A 13,678-nucleotide genomic window follows, 5' to 3' on the forward strand; every position below is an offset into this window, starting at 1 on the left:
ATGGGGACAGCGGCTCATCCTTTTTTCTTCAATTGTGTTTTTCTCCATAATACATTGAGAGCCAATCTTTGAGATAGAGACTTAGGACAGAAAGCTGGGGCTATTTCTGAAGTGTAGTAGCTTGTAATGTTTTAATTGTCATAATCTTTCCCAAGTGGCAAAAATTGATTTTCTTAATGAGTGGGACCTTTAATCTTTGTTTTTGCAATCACAAAAATCACAATTTTTTTTGCAATCACACAAAAAAAAGGTACAAAATCGAATTTTTGAACTTCGCGCCGAACCCTACTACCGGTCAGTCAGCATGACGTCACTAATCGATTTTATTTTTTTTTTTATCTACGGCTGTTTTCTGCAGATCAAAATGTTACGAAGCCTCAGCGAGAGTGGAAAAGCACGAGACTAAGATCTTTGTTCCACACCTTGAGCTCAGCCAAATAGCCCAGAAGTATGTTACACAGTAATAAATGTTTCCCATGGAGAAAAAGTTCTCTATTTTATGCATTTATGATTGGCGCCCGCAAATGACGGATCGATTGAAGGCGCTTAAAAATCGCGATTTCGGTTTCGGTTTTTGATTGCGTGAAGCGCCACCTGCTTCCTGCTGCAAGCGTCATGGCGACTTCCTGTTTACTTTTCTGGCTCCAACGCGTGCGTTCAACTTCCAAACTTCTGCGCTGTTCTACGTGACATTGTGAAATCTATATGGATATATACGTGGTGGTCATATGTAGCACCACCCGGAGCATCAAGCACCAATATTTGATATGCGACACTTTGCCTACTGGTCGTCAGAAGGTAAGCAAAACGCCACTGCATCCTGCACAAACTTGCGCGGCCCGCCTGGTAAGGCGAATATGTAGTGCTTCTACGGCTACCGCTGCCCTTGCATTTGGGAATGACGCTTGTCTGCTTTAATATCGCGTTAACTATAGCGACTAAGACCTGCGTCTTTAATGTGTAAGAGCGTGAGCTGCGTATACACTTACTTTAGAGAATAGACGACGCATCGTGTTTTCTGTTCTCGTTCGAAACATGTCCTCAGTTCTCGATCGATTCCAACGAACTAGGAGAACTTTCTGTCCGGATTTTTAAAACGATATCGCATTTGTTCTTCCGCATGGTCACAAATAGACACCACATGGAAAGAAGTGAGATTGTACGAATGAAATTGCTCTCCAAGAAAAGGTGGACAGAAATATGGGCTTCAGAGCAGTGTGCATAGATTGCAATATTTAAAGTATAGCAAGATGATTTAGACAACCTGTAGTCACATGAACCTGGCCACACAGCATTTGTACAGAATCGTCTCTCGTCTCAGGGTATCATCAGGGGCGTAGCCAGAAATTTTTTTCGGGGGGGGGTTCAACCATACCTTATGTATGTTCGTGCGTGCGTTTGTGTGTGCGTGTATATATACGCAAGCAAAACTGAAAAATTTCGGGGGGGGGGGGGGGTTTGAACCCCCCCCCCCCTTTGGCTACGCCCCTGGGTATCATTAACGTCTATCGCTCATCCTTTATAAGTTAAATGCGGCCGCCGTGGCCGGGATTCGTTCCCGCGCCCTTTGGATAACCACACCACCGTGGCGCGTCTCTTTGATGGGGTCCTTCTATGCCAAACGTCCGCGACATTGCACTCGTACTTCTCAAGATTCTGTTCTAAAAATTGTGGCCAAGCTTTTTTGTGCAATATTCGGCTTCCTTCATGAAACTGTCGTTGTAAGAAAATTTTTTTCTGTGTCCTTGGGAGGGATTTGAACGTTGCCATAGTGGTTGCTAGAAAAGGAATGGTGATTTCTTATTTCCTCCCATTGCGTCCGCTATTCTGTCTCGCGATATGCTTTGTGGTGAAGCAAAAAGGCCATTCTGCGTCCATTCTGAGAATTTAAAAAAAAATGTCTACAATGTATATAAACACAATACAATAACACCACATGCCAGGATAGTTGCCAGTAAGTGTGTCAAAAAAGTATGGACGTCGATGACCGAGAAGTTTCAAAGAATGAGGGGCGCAAACATAGAAAAATGTGTAAATGGGGTGTCGCACCACCCATATACACAGAAATAGGAATAGACCACATCGAAGTCGAAGTGCCAAATTGCCAGAACTTTTTTTTTTTTTTTTTGGATTCAATTCTGCCAAAGACAGCATCTGAATAGAACCACCTCCTCGCCTTTGTCGCCAATAACCCAGACCATTAATCTTTTCAAGCTGCCTTGCTTAACATTGTATAATGTACATGTATTAACAACTCTCCTCTGTAACGCTATTTGGAATTGAGAGTGAGTTAAAGAAATGCATGACTCATGTTCAGGCACATGCAGTTTGGTGATGCAGTCAAATTAAAATTGCACTTGTTTCAAAGGGTGTACAAAGGAAATTCGATTCTGAAAGTTTAATTATAGTGATTTTTGTTTTAAGTGAGAAAAATTTATGTTGAGCATGTGCCACGTCCTTGGACGGCAGCTCGTAAGTCCGCTTCACTGCGCTGGGTGCTTCCTTGGGGCAAGGGAAAGATGCAACGGCTACACAAGTGGCAAGATTTTATGCTGCTTTGTGTATTTCTATGCTTTGACAAGCATTCATCGGCTTTCTGCAGTGCCACCGATCCGCCATGTTTCAGATGGTTTGTTCAGAAATATACTGTTATAGTATAATAAAAGTATGTAACAAACACTGGGGATACACTTTAATTCTTTTTTGCAGCTCCCATAAACGTGACTCGCACATCCGCAGATCGTCCTTTGGCCGCATCCCTTGGAAGCACATAAAATGAGCATTGCGAATGATGCGTCTACTGCTTCCTTGTCACACAGGAGAGCCTGTAAAAAAAAAGTGAGAGCGATAGATATATAAAAGGACAGTGCCGCCTTACAATTACTGTGCTGAAGTGAGTGCCAACAAAAGCTGCACTAAGTGCATGGCTCGTTCTTAAAAGGTGTTAAAGGGGTACTGACACGAAAAATTTCAGTTGTTTTTTTGCGTCAAATGCGAGGCCAAGCCCTCAAGAGCCTACAAACGGTAGTGCTAAGCGCAAGTGCACCCTGAAAAAGTAATTACAATATGTTTTTAAAAGCTAGTTTCGGTTCCTACTGTACCCCGATGTCACAACACGGTATGAGCTTCTCGTCACGTGCTTGCACAATATATAGTGACGTTTCCACGGCTGCTCAGCACCGTGGCTCCTTTGATGACGCAGAAGCGGCCATTTTGAACGTTTCGCTGACGCACAAGTGGCCATCTTCGAAGTGTTGGTACCTGACGTCATCACAACTAGTCAGACTGCTGCTTGAAGCCACCAGAATTAGTACTGTAGCCTGACGTCAAGCTAGTGTCGGTGTCGGTAGGTGCGCCATGGAAAAAGTTACTTTAATATAAACATAAAATATCTGATCAGCCTTTGCTGAGCTTCACACTTGCTCAGAGGCGTCTCTGCATACAGGAGATTTGTATGGCGGAGTAAACTCGCCTTCAAAAAAAGGCGTCAGTACCCCTTTAAGCGCCGGTTACACACACAAGTCAAAAGTTAAGTATAAAGTTCGTCTTTGAATGCGGCAGTTAGTGAAGAGAAAAAAAAACTGGAGGCAGCTACGTACTATTGGCGCGAAGACTGAGGAAACAAAGCTGGTGGCGTTCCCCTCCTCCTCACCCTCTTTTCCCTTTCCACCCCTTGCTATAGTGTACTATTAAAGAATATGCTATGCCTCACCGGTCTCCCCTCCTCCTCACACTCACTTCTGTTTCTTTTCCCTTTCCACCCCTTGCTATAGTGTACTATTAAAGAATATGCTATGCCTCACCGGTCTCCCCTCCTCCTCACACTCACTTCTGTTTCCCTTCCCTTTTCCATACTATTGGGCATGAGGCCCACCACTGGAAAAGCTGGCGCCACTGTCAACGTGACAGATAGACATGATCACCAGTAGCATTGTCTGCTTAGGGAGCACCGACATGTGCTGAAAACAATATTTTTGAATAGCACATGCGCTGCAATTTTGACTAAATGAGGAGTTCTCCCACTTCAGCTGAGCACTTGACAACACTTGAAAGCACAGCAATATGAAAACGTGAGCTTAGTAACTTCATAACGTACTCGTTACTATTTCGGAACTGTAACTGCTGCCGGCCAATTCGTCTGCTGAGCGCCTATTTAACGTATAGGTGCGGACGTATTCACTAAGAGAGGCAATCTTTACGATGACAGCTTTGAAATGCAGCTGTTGCTTAAATTCAACAAGAAGTTGTGGAAACTTCTCCTTACAGTAATCTGTGCGGTAACTTTGTTTTCAAAAAGGAATGTGCTTCTTTCGATCGGCAACTGTGGGTACACGTTTCTGTAGTTATTAAATTTTTCCACGAATGAGGCTGATCTTGAACACTTTCACATAAACGCTCGCAATTCTCGCGACAATTATACAGGTTGTGATGTTTCTTTACGAAGAGCGTTGATGATAAAATCTTCTTTTGTGCAATCACACAGCGAAAAAAGTTCGGCATATCCCTCGCCTTGTGGGAATCGGTTCCATGCAAAGCAGTCAACGAGTAGCTGTGCGTGCTGCATTTTTTGGCTTTGAGCCAAGGAATACAAATGTAAAGCTTATTAGACTGCTTGAAAAGCAGAGCTAACACTGGAACCACCATTAAAATTATCCCGACATGATGCCTGAATCATAGGAGTATACAAGTATTGCTTATTGCCTATAAGCCAAGTATTGCTTATTGCTTAGATAGCCAGCACTGCAACCACAACTGACCTTGCACCGACATTACGCCTGTGTTGGGTTTTTTTTTCCGAAATCGGTTTCAAGACCTGGCGTAGCTCTGTGGTACAATACCTGACTGCCACGTTGAATGCCTGGATTTGATTTTCTGCTGGGGTCCTGATTTTTAATGTTTGAATTCGTTAGGTCAACGCTGCTGATATCAGTTTTTCTTAACGCACTCGCATTTAAATTACCAATGTCTGTTCTCGCCGTTCCTGGGTTGATATATACTGTCAGTCACCCGTGGCACATACCCGCATACTGCAGCCCGTGGTATACGGGTGTGTACCACACGTATGTAGAGGAAAGGGTTTGACGATGTACGCGAAAGGATTTTAACATTATTCATGTCATGACCAGACTATCGTGTTCGTCAAATTCTCTTACCCTCCGATGCCAGTTTTGGCCCACACTAAGTTAGAACACCAGATGTAGGTAGCTAGATAGATAGATAGGTAGATAAGTATACATAGAAACGTTCAAAGTGCCTTTGGTTCGCTAAGAAATGCTTCACATTTAAAATGGCTTTACCATGTGTCACGCAAGTTAGAAGCCACCACATCTAACTGTCCAGGCGACTTTAGGTAACTATACTCTTGCCAAGGTACGATACATTTGTCCAACTTATTCTCCTTAAATCTGTACTTCACGTAAAATTGTCATTTGGGCTAGAAGTTTTATGTAAATATATAAACATCAGCTTTATAAAATTGTTACTTGGGATTCCTGCAGCAATAATGCAGTGATTAATATTTCTGACCATGAAGTAACGGCAAAAGTAACGTCCGTTACTTTTTTTCGGTAAATGTAATGGTAACACGTTAACTTTTTAAGAGGTAATGTAGGGCGGTAACGCGTTCCTTTTTTGTTAGCGTAACGGGTAACGTATTTAGTTACTTTTTCTCAGTAATGCCTACAACACTGACAATTATAGATGCTTATTTATGCTACGGCTGCGTCATCGCTTAATTGAGGCTTCATTCTCGTATGATCCATTTATTTATACAGACGGACCACTGTAAGAGTATATTTCTTTTGGTGAATTCCATTGGCAGATTCGGAGCACTTCCGGTAGCAGTTTTTCTGCTCCATTCAGAGCAAGTCCGTTCCATTGGCGGATTGAGAGTGCTCCCTGTATGTTTCATTGGCAGATCTGGAGCAGCTTCCTCTACTCCGCGAAAAGTGGCGGATTCGACCGGAAGTCGCAAGCTCCCAGCGCGTGCACGCAGAGCGTGGCGTACCGCATGCGCGATGCAATGTGCTGTCTGACCGCACCCGTTCTCTCCGCTCGCGCCCGTGAAGGCGAAAACGGCGCAAAACGCAAGGAATGCTGGGCGCTTGCGAAGCAAATGTGCGCTAGCGGCCCCTACCATTTGCTCTGGCGGGGCCCTCGTGTTCCATTGACAGATTTCCTTCGGTTGCTCTCCGCCGGAGTGGAGTGCTCCGGCGCAGAGTTCGTCGGCCACTCCGAATCCACCAGTGGAATTCACCATTCAGAAGCGTGAAAATCTGGGCCGGTTAGTTCATGTTTAGGTGCGAGGAAACCAGCAAGACTCAAAAACAAGGACGATAGAAGGCACATTCAAGCGCGCACAGCATCGCCGGAAACGGTGTGTGCTTGAATGTGTCTTCTTCTATCGTCCTTGTTTTTGAGTTTCGCTGGTTTCCTCGCGCCTAAATTCACCATTAGGGATTGCCCACATTTCATGCAAGAAGATTGTTTGGGGATGCCCCATCACGGCGACCGCTCGCAATGTGAACTCACTGTACAATTTATGTAAACAGATAGTGCCTGTAAGCAACCCTGTGCTTTCTTTTCATCCAAGATTATTATTTTGATTGTAAAAACTTCTTTCGTTTGAAAGTATCCACAGAAATGTCCGTTAGGGCTTCCACGTGATGTTTTCACAGAGCGCTGATAGCGAAACCTATGAGGAGTGCGCCGGCATTATCCTACCTAGAACGCAAGTGCGGTGCATCCGATAAGAGGATGACTCCATAACTCCTCGCCTCCAATACTATACAAGACTGTTATGCTATGCTTTACACTCTCCGCTCCTCCTAACATCACTCCTTACCCTCACTTCCTTTCCCACCTCGTATTATACTATACTATGCAAAGCTATGCTATGCTAGGAGCTACTTGGCACATACCCACTTTTTGTGGCACATACCTGTAGAGTTTTTGCTAACACCTCACGGTGGAACTTCTTTCACAAGTAACCATCGAATGGCTTCTTTGAAGGAGTTTATTGCCTCACGAATCAACCGCCCCCAAAATTTTTTAAATCCGTGCGTACGAGCGGAGTTAGAGATTTGTCGCACGCTGTAATTGCTTTCTCTCTCATCCCAACGAGCGCACTGGAAGCTAAGCAGGGGAGGGATAGCACAGGGGAAAGAAGTTACATCATCTACACGTCACGACTTGGTGCACTTTTTCTTTGTTTTCTTTTTCCGTTCGAACGCATCGTGAGTGCATGCGCAGGCACGTGGCACGTTAACTATGCAGCTGACGATGCTCAAGTCAGCTGACAGCCCGTGAATTTGGGTATATGGCATAATTTGTAGAAAGAAGAGGAAACGATTTCTAGCTGACTTTCAGAATTAATGGTAAATTCCAGGCCTTGTGCTGCGCTATAATGTTTGGCTCGCGTGCTCTCAGGAGCCTCGTCTACCGATCGGCAGTGTTTTCTAACCATGCCGAAAAAGTGTTTCAGGGCCCCTTTTAAAGAACTTCGCTGTTGAAAAAAAAGGAAATAGCAGGGGGACAAGCTAGGAGAGTGCTGCCCTCACTTGTTCCTCTCCTAATTCTTTCTTTTTTGATAGTGCCAAGTCACCAAAGTATTATGGTTTGTTTAGACGATGATTGCCTAGCAGATAAATGCACACACACATACAGCAGAGGAATGAGCAATTATGATCGAGTTAAACAGAGTGACTGTTAATACGAGGCTGCTAGAAACCTGCTTTCACTTGTGGAGCTGATGTTCAGCCTTCATTTCTGTGGTTGGTGCATGAAGACTAGGACTGTGTTTTATTCTATCTAGCACAACTGAGCAACCTTGTACCAGTGCATGCACGTGGCCCTGTTTACATGAAAGTGTGTTCACCTTTGCAGCTCGCAGATGTTGAACAGCTGATGGCGCAAGGAGAATGCCGATATCTTCCTTGTACATTTCAAAACAAATCATGAACATGTGATTCCCGTCCAGAAGTGTTGCGTCCTTCAGTCATCCTACTGTGTTGCTTCTGAAATGCCAATAAAAAGTACAATGTGAAAATTTGCTCTGGTGTCTCTAATTAAAGACATTATTCAGACTGCATGTTCAGACTCCAAAACTTTCATATTGACCAAGCATATTCACTGAACCAAGTGTGCAAGGTGTCCAAGAACAAATAACTTCCAAGATTAGCAACATTTCAGTCCATAATCAGAACAGGCATTCCAACTATTTCTCAAGGTCGTGAATTAAAACCGTGATTTGTGTTAAATTTGACAACAGCAGCATGCTTGGGCACATAGTGCATGTTGATGTTGGGCAGCAGCTCGTTATGCGCAGTTTTTAGCAAATCTTTAACATTAATTTTTATGCACATGGCTGTTCAGTAACAGCGACCATACGCAGTAGTGTAATAGGGTTTCACTGGAGAACAACGGATGCCCCACAGCGGTGGGGCTGCAGATGTTTACAGCCAGCCACTTTTGTGATGTGCAGAATGCTGAAACGAGCAAATACATTTGTTTTCTCAACAAGGCCTGTGCACTGATTGATTGTGCCACTTAAAGGGACTGACAACCAATTTTTAGGGCACCTATCTTCTTTAGCGCAATGGAAAGCTAACTGGTCAGATTGTCTAGCCATGGAATGGTAACGTGGAAAACGCCGTGAAACATTTTTAATCAGAATTTTTCTATCTGCGGCGAATATGAACTCTTAAACACACTTGACAACACATGCTGCAAACAATGAATCCAGGAGCAGTTTGTGTTTTAGCGCGAAGCTTTACTGCGCATGCGTGCACTCTGCGCGCATGCGCCGCGGCTGGACATGGGCCACTGGCGGCTGCGAAGGCAGCGCCGCTTCTCACCATGCAACTTCTTTTACCTCGTAGGCAGCACAGAACTGAGGGGGAATAGATAATAATATGCATACTCTAACTTTGAGGACCAATTATGGCGTGCATGACAGCATCACACTACGTATACGTACAGAAAAGTGACCGACTTCATAATCCAGCTTCAAGGGTCTTCCGCTAGGCTGCGCAACATAGCGGTTTTTGTTACTTTTAAGCACGACTTAAAAATATAAATCCTATTCGCAACGCGAAGAGGATGCTGGAATCTGTCACTATATTTCACGGTCTTTTCATTTTTATCAGGATCTAATAGCACGTTCTGCCCAGTTGTCGGTCCCTTTGAAGGCCCCCTGACAACACAACTTCAAAGCCAAAATCTTCTGTGTTCCATTCTCCTGCATACATAGGTAACTCAAACCATGTATTACTGGTGAACATAGTCTTAAACGCATTTTAATATGGTCTCAAAGGAACCGCAAGTGCCCGAATTGGTGACAACTTGTGACCTCATTATCAGTATGATGCATTTAGTGGCTACTCAGGTTCACTGATAATTCACCTGTTCTACGAGCATAGTCGACATCAATGACGGACAAGCTTGCAGGGCGCACAACGAGGGCTATCGTCATTCACCTCTCTTGCTTTATTCTTGGGCTGCTTTCTAGGTGCTTCTGGATGCTTACGCCAGTGGTATTTTAAACATTGCAAGATATAAACAAACATTCAAATAGTGGTGAGGTTTTTTTTGTTCCCAAGGGGGGCTGTGAAATGGGTGCCCTGCCGGCAGCTGTACTTTAGTAAACAAAATTCGGCAGAAGCTCCCTCGTCAAGTCACCTGCTCAAGAAACTCAACCACCTGAACGGAATGGAGTCACTATTTTAGCACTTTACTTCTTCTCATGCTGGTAATAAATTGCTTGTATCTAAAAAAAAAGGATTTGGAAAAGTTTCCAAGTCACTGTGGTATGTGCGTAAGGTGATTATGACAGTGTACAGCTTCATACTCGTTGTGTGACTGTCAGTTGATTATCTTGGAATATCTCTGCTAGGTACACAACAGTGAAGTTGCTAAACGAAGTTTGCCACCTAAACATGCGGAATGAAAATAATGCTTATGGAGATTAGACGCAGCAGTCTCTAATACAACATATGTGTCACTGCTGCTGGCCCTGGAACAACTGTAAAATAAGCATTACAACAGCTGTAACTTGCAACAGTATAGTATAATAACAGTAATAGTCACGGAACTTTTATTTGGCAGCTGTGTTACAACATGCTCCGTGTTGACATGAGCTGCGTGACAGTGTGTATCGCATATTTTTTTTTTTTTCTCTGACACCACTGATGCCCTAGCTGAGCTGTGCGCCACAAATCTAGCAGGTGGTGACTTGTAAAGCTGACACGTGCAAGGCTTGTAAGCCATCTGGCAAGCGGAGTTGCTTCAGCTCATTGCTGCAGTCGTCATCTTGCTCTCGCTATCCACTCAACCTTCAAAATTGGATAGCACAAGATTGAACAGGTCCTGTGCATCTGTGTTCCTTCTAAGTCTTGTTCGATTTCCCATTATGCAATTTTGAAGATTATGAGCCAACTAGCCAATCAACGTATTTTGTTTGTTATCCACCCAACGCCCGCAGGATCCACGTGTCTGCGGCTGTAGCTTCACCCCTGGAGACACAAACACTTTGCCCGAGTTTAGGCTGATCGGTGATCGTTCCCATATACCTTTTGTTTGTCCGCATGCTTTTGGAGATGGTCACCGTACAAGAGAATATAATAACAGCTGGTAGTGTGGCGGCACATTGCAGAGCAGATCTTCCACACACTTGGTCTCTGTTGCCTGACGGTGCGTGCTCGATGGAGCTTGACCTGTCGAGTGTGCGTGACGGTTGGCTGTTTGACAAGTTGAGGAGGCAAAGCAGGGTCGAGGAGGGTGTCACTATAATTGCTTGCAGCTGCCTTGGTATGCTGTGCGTGGCTCAATTCATGGTGCAAATGATTTGATGATGATGTAGAATAAATTCTTACAAAAAATTTCAAAGACAGTTTCAGGGTCCCTTCAAAGTCAAGTTTACTTGGCTCTTATCCTATTCGAAATTATCTTCGTGAATACTTTTGTACAATGATGAGGCTGACATATTCTTTTATGTCTCCATTTTTTTGTATTAGTAAAACATTGGCGTTTTTCCAACTCTCTGTTACATTCGAATTTTTGCATCTTGCCGTATGACCGTGTGCGGTACGGCGTCACTCTCTGCGTACCTTTGCAAAACAAGGCGGCTGAATGAGCGGCTTGGGCACTCCAGACAAGCGTGATTCATACTGTAAGACATGTTTCGGTACATAAAACTAGTGCAAGTAATGGCGAAGTTAACGAAACATCGCCCTGCGCACTGTTAGAATAAAATGATAAGTCGTTCTTTAGCTGTTTCTTGTTTATAAGTACCAGGTTTTCAAACGCCCCACTCGGCCAACAGGATTATTCATTACCGCAGTACAACGAATCTAAGAACTTGCCTAGGATTAACGATAAGGGAGATAATATCAGTAGTGGTTATCACTTACGCAAAGCCGAACATTGGACGAGTTGGTGCAAGTTAACCATGTCGAACTCTAGCGGCTGTAGTGCATGAAAACACACGATCGGTTCTTTCGCAGAAAACTTTTTTCTGCTCGCGCAGCGATCGTGGATGAGCCTCTTGTGCCGCAGTTCGAAATGTTTACCACGCTCCGTATCCACAACGTAAGAACGGCAGCATAGCTATATGATCACGCTCTCTGGACGTAAATGTAACAGGTACGCCGACATTTCAGACTAGCGGAGCAGAACTCGAAATAACAGAGATCGCTACTTACTTGTTGTGGCAAGGCAGCGCATTGCAGCACCTTCGCTCTGTTTCGCCCTCGACGTCCGTCAATCAAGCAAAGGCAGTACTAGACGTTCTCTGAGGCAGTCACGACGAAGTCGCTACGGGACACCGGTTCACGGACTACGCTGTCGAAACGAAAGCTGCACGACTCGCGGTCATCGTCGTCGGTACAGAGACAAGAGACGAACGCGCGAACATACATGCACACGTGGAACAGATCGAAAGCCGGTGCGTTCCAGAAAGCTCCGCCAAGATGTGACGGCGCCACCATCGAAAATCCCTAGAGATTCTCTCCCTAGGTACCTAGCTTTCGAACACAAAAGGATTTTGTACGACATATAGACGCTCGCCAAAATGACAGCGGTCAGCGGTGGCGTGTTCTACGTCCGCCCTCGTCAAACTACGTAATTTGGCTTGCATTTCTGAAGTTTGTTTGCTTGCTTATCATTTTTAAGTACCTTATCATTTTTAAAGTACCTTTTAATTACGCTCTTTTCGCCGTGTTATTTGGTCCTGATGTCCAATATATTGGAGATCAGGACCAAGCCAAGGCCTGACGTCCAATATATTTGACATTGCACCACATACAAACCCCAACTTTTACTAAGCTAAGCTTTAACACTTTTTGCCTACGTGGTCTATTCGAGCTATCTATCTATCGAGCTATTCGAGCTATCTCAAAAAATTCGTGCACCTAACTTTAACCCGGGACTCAATGTTCACCTATGGTTCAATAAAATGCAACTTCACAAGATTTGTTGCAGATGGATTAATCAATCAATCTTTATGTTGTGTAAAATTGTTTTGCTGCGTTATCAGAAATACCTTTTTGTCATGAATCACCTCGGGCGATTTTTTGGCCATGTCAAAGTAATGGTGCTTTTATGTTCCTGAGGCGCTCCCGTCGCGGGCCCGATAGCACAAATACTCGGCAAATTGGAGAATAATTTTAAATACGCAAAAAAGCGCAACACCGAAACTGAAACACAACCGAGCATACTGTCTTCGCGTGACGTATCCCTACCAGCAAAATTTGCTTGGCCCAAGCATGGTAAATCATCAGTGGCCAAGCTGGGGACAAAACCGGAAATCATGCCAGGCATGCCGGTCCCGCCAGCGCGTAGTATGAAAGCTGCGAAAGCGGCGAAAAGCAGACGCTCAGTTAAAAGGTGACTCCGTCGGAAATCTTGTGTGTGACTGACCGTGTCACGTGCACAAATTGAGCTGTCGGAAAATGACAGCTGCGACTCCGACGCATTTGGAGTGGAACGCACCTGTTTAGCTCTTTGCTTGCCGCCAGATGGCACCACCTGTCCAAGCAGCTCATGTTTGTGGGGCCGTGATCGGGTAAAATGCTATCGCTGAGAAGTTCGCGGACTAATTCTAAAGCTTCTTAATATTGCTATGGGAAGAGTGCATAAGTTTGGCAATAGCGGCGTTCAACATCGCGTTGGTACGGCCTCAGGAATTTAATATAAGCCAAGTATTAGCCACATTTCGCACCATTAGGTTACGTTGTTTCGCACGATGCGCAGCTCACTGTATACCGATAGGCCCAGTCACGGTTACGGAAAGTGTTTCGGTGATGTTCGCGCATGTGCATTGTTTAGCCGTTACGGTATTACCGTACTTTCCGTGCGGTAAACCGGCATTGCTAGCTAAAACACTCTCATATAGAGACGCAGGGTAATCGCAGGTGCGAGTGTTTCGTGACTGTCAACGGGGAATCGTGTGCAGCCCACAACGCGACACCACTTGCCACCCATCGCACGCTTTACCACAAGGAACTGAAATTCACACGCCCAGCCAACTAAGCGCTCGCCAAGCACTCGCGATTGTTGCCTTGCGGATAAGGGGCCCCTCGGTTCCGTGACTTCCGCTTAAAAAAATGACGTCACGCACACAATGTTGCCAATAATTCTGGGAAGCGAGGTGGGGAGAGTCGGGCAATCAATAAAATTCATT

At 44.7% G+C, this 13,678-nt stretch overlaps 1 long non-coding RNA gene across 1 annotated transcript; it reads right to left on the reverse strand.

The window, feature by feature from the left end:
• Positions 1–2,237: 2,237 nt before the first annotated feature.
• On the reverse strand, positions 2,238–11,932 carry LOC119401260 (uncharacterized). The gene is made up of 3 exons (XR_005185405.2): positions 11,700–11,932; positions 7,877–8,015; positions 2,238–2,825 (listed from the first exon to the last, which is right to left on the reverse strand). It is a non-coding gene; the product is annotated as an uncharacterized LOC119401260 (long non-coding RNA).
• Between the last annotated feature and the right edge of the window lie 1,746 nt (positions 11,933–13,678).

Source organism: Rhipicephalus sanguineus, chromosome 8 (assembly GCF_013339695.2).
Source record: "Rhipicephalus sanguineus isolate Rsan-2018 chromosome 8, BIME_Rsan_1.4, whole genome shotgun sequence".
In the NCBI taxonomy this organism is placed as follows: domain Eukaryota; kingdom Metazoa; phylum Arthropoda; class Arachnida; order Ixodida; family Ixodidae; genus Rhipicephalus; species Rhipicephalus sanguineus.